Source organism: Macaca nemestrina, chromosome X (assembly GCF_043159975.1).
Source record: "Macaca nemestrina isolate mMacNem1 chromosome X, mMacNem.hap1, whole genome shotgun sequence".
Classification (NCBI taxonomy): Eukaryota; Metazoa; Chordata; class Mammalia; order Primates; family Cercopithecidae; genus Macaca; species Macaca nemestrina.
Window position 1 is genome coordinate 2640539 of NC_092145.1, and position 7998 is coordinate 2648536.

Genomic DNA, 7998 nt, shown 5'->3' on the forward strand with positions numbered 1-7998 from the left:
CAGATGATTTTCTCCCATTCTGTAGGTTGTCTGTTTATACTGAGATATATTTGACAGACAGTAAACTGTGAGTTTGTCATGTTTCAGCTAAACAACTTGATAAGCTTTCACACACATACACACACACAAACGTATGAAACCATCACCACAATCAAGGCAATAAGGATTTCCATCACCTTCAAAATTTCCTCATGCCCATGACTATCCCTTTCTCTTCTCCTCTCCTGTTCCTAGGCAACCAATTATCTGCTTTCTGTCACTATAAGGTATTTTCTAGAGTTTTATATAATAAAATATTATAATAAGTCTTCTTTTGTGTTTGGTTCCTTTCACTCAACAAAATATTTGGAAATTGTCTTAATTTGCACTGCCATGACAAAATACCTGAGACTGGATGGTATAGTTTGAATGTATCCCTTCCAAAATTCAGGTGTTGCCAATGTGATATTATTAAGAGGTGAGGCACTGTCATTGTCTACTTTATGTAGTATTAAATGGACAGAAGGGAGAAGAGAGAGAGACTTAGATCTATTAAAAGGTGATTAGGCCAGAGGGCTACTACCTCAGAACGGAATTAAGGCCCTTATGAAAGAGGCTTCGTGCCGCATCTGGTTAACTTGCTGTTTTGTGTCTGCCTTCCACCATATGAGGACATGGTAAGAAGGCCCTCAGCACACACCAAACTCTGAGATGATCATTAGCATTTTTAGCAATAAAATATTTTAAAATTAAGATGAGTACATTTTTTCAGACATAATACTATTGTACACTTAATAGGCTATAGTTTTGTATGCACTGGGAAACCAAAAAATTTGGGTAACTGGCTTATTGTGATATTTGCTTTATTGTCCTGGTCTGGAACAGAAGGCATACTATCTCGAAGGTATGCCTGTATCTATTTCTTTTTGACTGAGCTTTGCTATTTGTATCTTTCAAGAAATTTGCCCATTTCATGTAAGTTGCCAAATTTATTAATATAAAGTTGTACATGATGTTCTATTATTATCTACAGTGATAACGCCACCCTGATTCCTGATATTGGTAATCTGTGTGTTTTGTTTCTTAACCTGTGTTTCTCTTCTTTCTTCTGTCCATTTAATACCATATAAAGTAGACAATGACAATCATTTTTATATTAACCATTCTTTGTTTGGGGCATTGCCCCATCCCACGAAGTAGAATTTGCCTCCCACTGTAGATCCCGAAGATGGTTAGTATTCACTCTCCCAGCTTCCCTTGTAGCTACAGCTTGGGCACCTAACTCAGGCTCCACCAATCACATGAACCCACTACCCATTGAGTCTGAGGCCCGAGGTGGGAAGAAGCAGGGTCCCCACAGATTTCACTCAGGCTGGGCTGCTGGTGGCAGGCGTCATGCCACCCATTCCTTGAGAAGCACTGGTAGCTGTGGTTCTCTTGGCAGCGTCTGCAATGTCTGCCCAGTCATTGGTGGGAGCAACAGGGGAGCCCGAACTGCTGAGCACTGCGGTGAGGTTTGTAACCTTGTTCCTCTCTGCAAAGGTGAGTTTCTTGCTTGTCTGCATGTGAGTGTGGGCCACAGAGAATGCTGTGCTGGGTGGCTAAAACTCAGAGACCCAGAGAGCAGATTTTAGGGTGGCCATGGCAGAGGAAAAGCAGGAGGGGCAATATCTGGGAGCAGAGAAGCACCGTATGGACGAGCTCCATGTTTGGCCTGTACACTCTGCCCAAATCTCTGGTTGACCCTGGAGCTATGCATGCACAGGGCAGAGTCCAAGAAAAGAACTGAGCAGAGGTTTCAGCTGATGCCCAATACCGTGGAAACGGAGTCTGGAGATTGCAGTTGGTACCCAATACAGGGGAGACTTAGTGTGAGTTTAGCTAGGTTAGTTGTCTACTAAGACAACAAACCACCGTCACCACCACCACCACCACCACCACCACAACAATAACAAACAATGACCCATCTCTGGAGAAATATAACAGAAACTAAGAAGCCAAATCTACTAGAACTCATTATGGACAGTGTCCAGGATATAATGCTAGATTACTAGAAGAAACAAGAATTGTTCTGGTACTCAAGGGAAAAAGCATCCAAGGGAAACTCACCCTGGGCTGACAATAGTCAAGAACATAAAGCATGCTCATAATGATTTTTATATTGATATATGTGCTTCTTCATTAATGCATAAAATAGCAGTACTTAAAAGTTCTTTACCAATATCATAAATTGTTGAAATGTTATTTCCAGCGAATGTGTCTAGCTATTGGCAATAACTGTAATGTGATATGAAAATATTTATTTCTGTTGGTGACAAAGTCACATGTACTGCCGATACTGTTGTAGTTTGTTGCCTACATTCATAATTGAAGGAAACACTAAAGTTTAGTTAGTTTAGTAAAAATAAGGATTCATTTTTCGCCATCTGATTCATAGATCCTTTGAGATCTTAACACCAGGTTAAGGTCTTAAGACCATAGATATGATTTCTCCCTGATAGTACCAAAAAAAAAAAAACATGCCTGGCACATAGTAGATGCTTCATAAATATTTCTCAAATAAATGAATGCATCTGTGTTACAATCTAGTGATTAAGGGGTTAAAATTAATTATCTAGTTTTTCATATCCATTAAAACAATAAATTGATAACAAAGGCTATTATTTGATGATTGTTTGCTATGTGCCAGACATTGTTTTATAAATATTATCTCATCTAATTCTTACAACAGTCCTGAGGCAGACACTGTTATTACTTCTGTTTCATGGTTATGGAAATTGGTTATTGAGCCAAACAGAGTTTAAGTAATTTGTTCAATGCCACATGGCTGGCCTTAGAACTTTGCTCTGTCTGAGTCCAGAGTCTGCGTCCTTAAAGTATAAAGGTAAAACTTGTTATGAATGTCTCAGGCTTGGCTTCTGGCCCTCAGTTCCAACAAATTCTTTTCTGATCTCCTTCACTGACTAAGGCTCAGAACAACTCTGTTTTACCCACATCCTCTTAGGATACCTGTGGTGCCATCTGGGGATATCAGCCCCTCACCCAGTGATATGGTTTGGCTGTGTCCCCACCCAGATCTCATCTTGAATTGTAGCTCCATAATTCTCACATGTTGTGGGAGAGACCTAGTGGGAGATAATTAAATCATGGAGGCAGTTTTCCCCATACTGTTCTCATGGTACTGAATAAGTCCCATGAGATCTGATGTTTTTATAAGGGGTTTCCCCTTTTGCTTGATTCTCATTTTCTTTCTTGCCTGCTGCTATGTAAGATGTGCCTTTCACCCCCTGCCATGAGTGTGAGGCCCCCCAGCCACGTGGAACTGTGAGTCCCTCAAACTTCCTTTTCTTTATAAATTACCTAGTCTCTGGTATGTCTTTATCAGCAGCATGAAAACAGACTAATACACCCAGCTTCACACAACCACCTTAAGGCTAAATGCCATCAGGTTTGGCTCTCTGGGACCAACTTCTGCTTTCCAAATCTCAATGTCCACCTGCTCACTGGACACCTCTCCCTAATGTTCTTCAAGCCATTTGATGATTGTTTGCTATGTTTCTGATATGTACCTCTATCTTTCCTCCTCTATCCTAATGCAAGGTACACCTTCCCTGTGAGGACTTTCCTGACCCTTTCCAGGTATGACCTTCCCACTTGGTATCCCCCTGTACTCTGTACATACCCTATCACTACCCCCAGTAGGTTGTGTTACTAAATTTGTTTACATGCCTGTCTCTTCTTACCATTCTGGCAGCTCCTTAAGAACAGGGACTATTTCTAATTTGTCTCTAAATTTCTAGGACTTAAAATAATGTCTGACACAGTAGGTACACTGTAAATGCTTGTTGAATGGGTAGATCTATGAATAAATTAATGAATGAATTATATACACCAACCCTACTTATCACTTTGGCTGTTGTGTTTACTGTGATTTACACAAAGCCAATTGTGTAGTATAGAAATGTAAATGTTATGTGTAAAATGTAAAAGGTAAAAGTGTAAAAATGTAAAATATATACAAACATGGCCCAAGGGGATAACAATGAATTTTTAAATAGGAAATTTTAGTATAGAAAAAGAAACTATTGAAAAGAACCAATTGGGGGAGTGGCCAAGATGGCTGACTAGAAGCAGGTAGTGTGTGTGGCTCTCACAGAGAGGAACAGAAGGGGCGAGTAAATACATCACCTTCAACTGAAACATCCAGGTACTTACATTGGGATTAATCAAGGAAACAACTTTACCCACAGAGAACGAAAAAAAGCAAGATAGAACAATGGCCCACCTGGGAGCAACACGGAGCGAGGGGATCCTCCCCTACCCAGGAGAGTGGTGAGTGAATGAGCGACCCTAGGAAACCATGCTTTTCCCACAGATCTTTGCAACCCTTGGGTCAGCAGATCTCCTTGTGAACCCACTCCACCAGGGCCTTCAGTTTTCAGTCTGACAGAGTCACGTGGAGTCTTGGCAGAGCAGCCGCTCAGGCATGTGAGGAGAACCTGGAGCCTTAGATACTTGGGCTTTCTGGCAAAAGTAGCTGCAGCTTCGGCAAAGTGGAAGGCTAGACTCCTGTACCTACCCCCAGGAAAGAGGCTGAATCCAGGGGTCTGAGCAGCAACAGCACGCAGGCCCCACTTCCACAGCACCTCACAAGATTAAACCCACAGGCTTGAAATTCCAGGAGTTGGTTTTTTGAAAACATTAATAAAATAGGCCACCAGCTACATGAATTAAGAAGAAAAGGCCAGGCGCGGTCGCTCAGGCCTGTAATCCCAGCACTTTGGGAGGCCGAGGCGGGTGGATCACGAGGTCAGGAGATGGAGACCATTCTGGCTAACATGGTGAAACCCCGTCTTTACTAAAAATACAAAAAAAAAAAAAAAAAAAAAATTAGCCGGGCGTGGTGGCGGGCGCCTGTAGTCCCAGCTACTCGGGAGGCTGAGGCAGGAGAATGTCGTGAACCCAGGAGGCGGAGCTTGCAGTGAGCGGAGATCGCGCGGCTGCACTCCAGGCTGGGTGACAGAGCGAGACTCCGTCAAAAAATTAAAAAAAAAGAAGAAGAGGAAGAGGAAGAGGAAGAAGAAGAAGAAGAGGAGGAGGAGGAGGAGGAGGAGAAGAAACAAACACAATTAGAAATGATTAAGGGAATGTTACTACTGACCCCACAAAAATAAGAACAACCATCAGAAACTACTACAAAGACCTTTATGCACACAAATTAGAAAACCTAGAAGAGATGGATAAATTTCTGGACCCATACATCCACCCAAAACTGAGCCAGGAAGAAACTGATTCCCTGAACAGATCAATAACAAGCTCTGAGATTGAATCAGTAATAAATATCCTACCAACCAAAAAAGGCCTAGGACCTGATAGATTCACAGACAAATTGTACCAGATGTACAAAGACAATCTGTCACCATTCCTATAGAAATTATTCCAAAAATCGAGGATGAGGGACTTCTCCCCAACTCATTCTATGAGGCCAGCATAATCCTGATACCAAAATCTGGCAGAGACACAACAAAAAAAGAAAACATCAAGCCAGTATCCCTGATGAACATCAATGCAAAAATCCTCAACAGAATACTTGCAAACCAAATCCAGCAGCACATCAAAAATCTAATCCACCATGATCAAGTAGGCTTCATCCCTAGGATGCAAGTTTGGTTCAACATATGAAAACCAAAAAATGTGATTCATCACATAAACAGAACTAAAGACAAAAACCACGTGATTATCTCAATAAATGCAGAAAAGACTTTTGATAAAATTTGACATCACTTCATGTTAAAAACTCTCAATAAACTAGATATTGAAGGAACATAACTCAAAATAATAACCACAGCCAACATTATACTGAATGGGCAAAAGCTGGAAGCATTCCCCCTTGAAAACCAGCACAAGACAAGGATACACTTTCTCACCACTTGTGTTCAATGTAGTGTTGGAAGTCCTAGCCAGAGCAATCAGGCGATAGAAAGAAATAAAGGGCATCCAAATAGGAAGAGAGAAAGTCACCCTATCTCTGTTTGCAGACAGCATGATTCTATATCTAGAAAACCCCATAGTCTTGGCCCCAAAGCTCCTTCAGCTGATAATAAACTTCAGCAAAGTTGCAGGATACAAAATCAATACACAAAGATCAGTAGCATTCCTATACACCAACAACAACCAAACTGAGGGCCAAATCAGAAAGGCAATCCCGTTCATAATTGCCACAAAAATATAAAATACCTAGGAATACAGCTAACCAGGAAGGTGAAAGAGCTCTACAATGAGAATTACAAAACCTGGTTAAATAAATTAGAGAAGACACAAACAAATGGAAAAACATTCCATGCTCATGGATAGGAAGAATCAATATCATTAAAATGGCTATACTGCCCAAAGCAATTTACAGATTCAATACTATTCCTATCAAACTATCGACATTCTGCAGAGAACTAGAATTATTTTAAAATTTATATGGAACTAAAATAGAGTATGAATGGCCAAGACAATCCTAAGCAAAAAGAACAAAGCTGGATGGATCACATTACCTGACTTCAAACTATGCTACAAGGCTACAATGACTAAAACAGCATGGTACTGGTACAAAAACAGGCACATAGACAAATAGAACAGAATAGAGAGCCCAGAAATAAGGCTGCACACCTACGACCATCTGATCTTTGACAAAACTGACAAAAACAAACAATGGTGAAAAGACTCCCTATTCAGCAAATGGTGCTAGGATAACTGGCTAGCCATATGCAGAAGATTGAAGCTGGACCCATGGTTTACACTGTATGCAAAAATCAATTCAATATGAATTAAAGACTTAAATCTAAAACCCCATACTATAAAAACCCTGGAAGACAACTTAGGCAATTACCATCCTGGACATAGAAACAGACAAAGATTTCATGACAAAGACACCAAAAGCAATCAAAACAAAAACAAAAATTGACAAGTGGGATCTAATTAAACTTAAGAGCTTCTGCACAGCAAAAGAAACTATCAACAGAGTAAACAGATAACCTACAGAATGGGAGAAAATATTTGCAAACTATGCACGTGACAAAGGTCTAATATCCAGAATCTACAGGGAAATTAAATAAACTTACAAGAGAAAAACAAACAACCCCATTAAAAAGTGCGCAAAAGACATGAACAGATACTTCTCAAAAGAAGACATACATGTGGCCAAAAAGCATATGGAAAAAAAGCTCAATATACTGATCATTAGAGAAATGGAAATGAAAACCACAACGAAATGCCATCTCACATCAGTCAGAATGGCTATTATTAAAAAGTAAAAAAATAACAGATGCTGGCGAGGTTGTGGAGAAAAGGAAACCCTTATACACTGTTGGTGACAGTGTAAATTAGTTCTACCATTGTGGAAAACAGTATGGTCATTTCTCAAAGAGCTAAAAGCAAAACTACCATTCAACCCAGCAATCTCATTACTGGGTATATACCCAGAGGAATATAAAGCATTCTTCCATAAAGACACATGCACATGAATGTTTGCTGCAGCACTATTCATAATAGCAAAGATATGGAATCAACCTAAATGCCTATCAATGACAGACTGGATAAAGGATATATGCTACATATACATGATAGAATATTATGCAGCCACAAAAAGAACAAGAGTATGTCTTTTGCAGGAACATGGATGAAGCTGGAGGCTATCATCCTTAGCGAACTGACACAGGAACAGAAAGCCAAATACTGCATGTTCTCACTTGCAAGTGGGAGCTAAATGATAATAACTTACGAACACAAAGGAGGAAACAACAGACGCTGGGGTCTACTTGAGGATGGAGGGTGGGTGGAGGGAGGGGAACAGAAAAGATAACTATTGGGTACGAGCTTAATACCTGGGTGATGTAATAATATGTACAATAAACCCATATGACATGTGTTTATCTAGGCAACGAACCTTCACATGTACCCCTAAACCTAAAATAAAAATTTAAAAAAGAGAAAAAAACCCAACTGTAATTCCAGAACTGAAAAACATAAAGT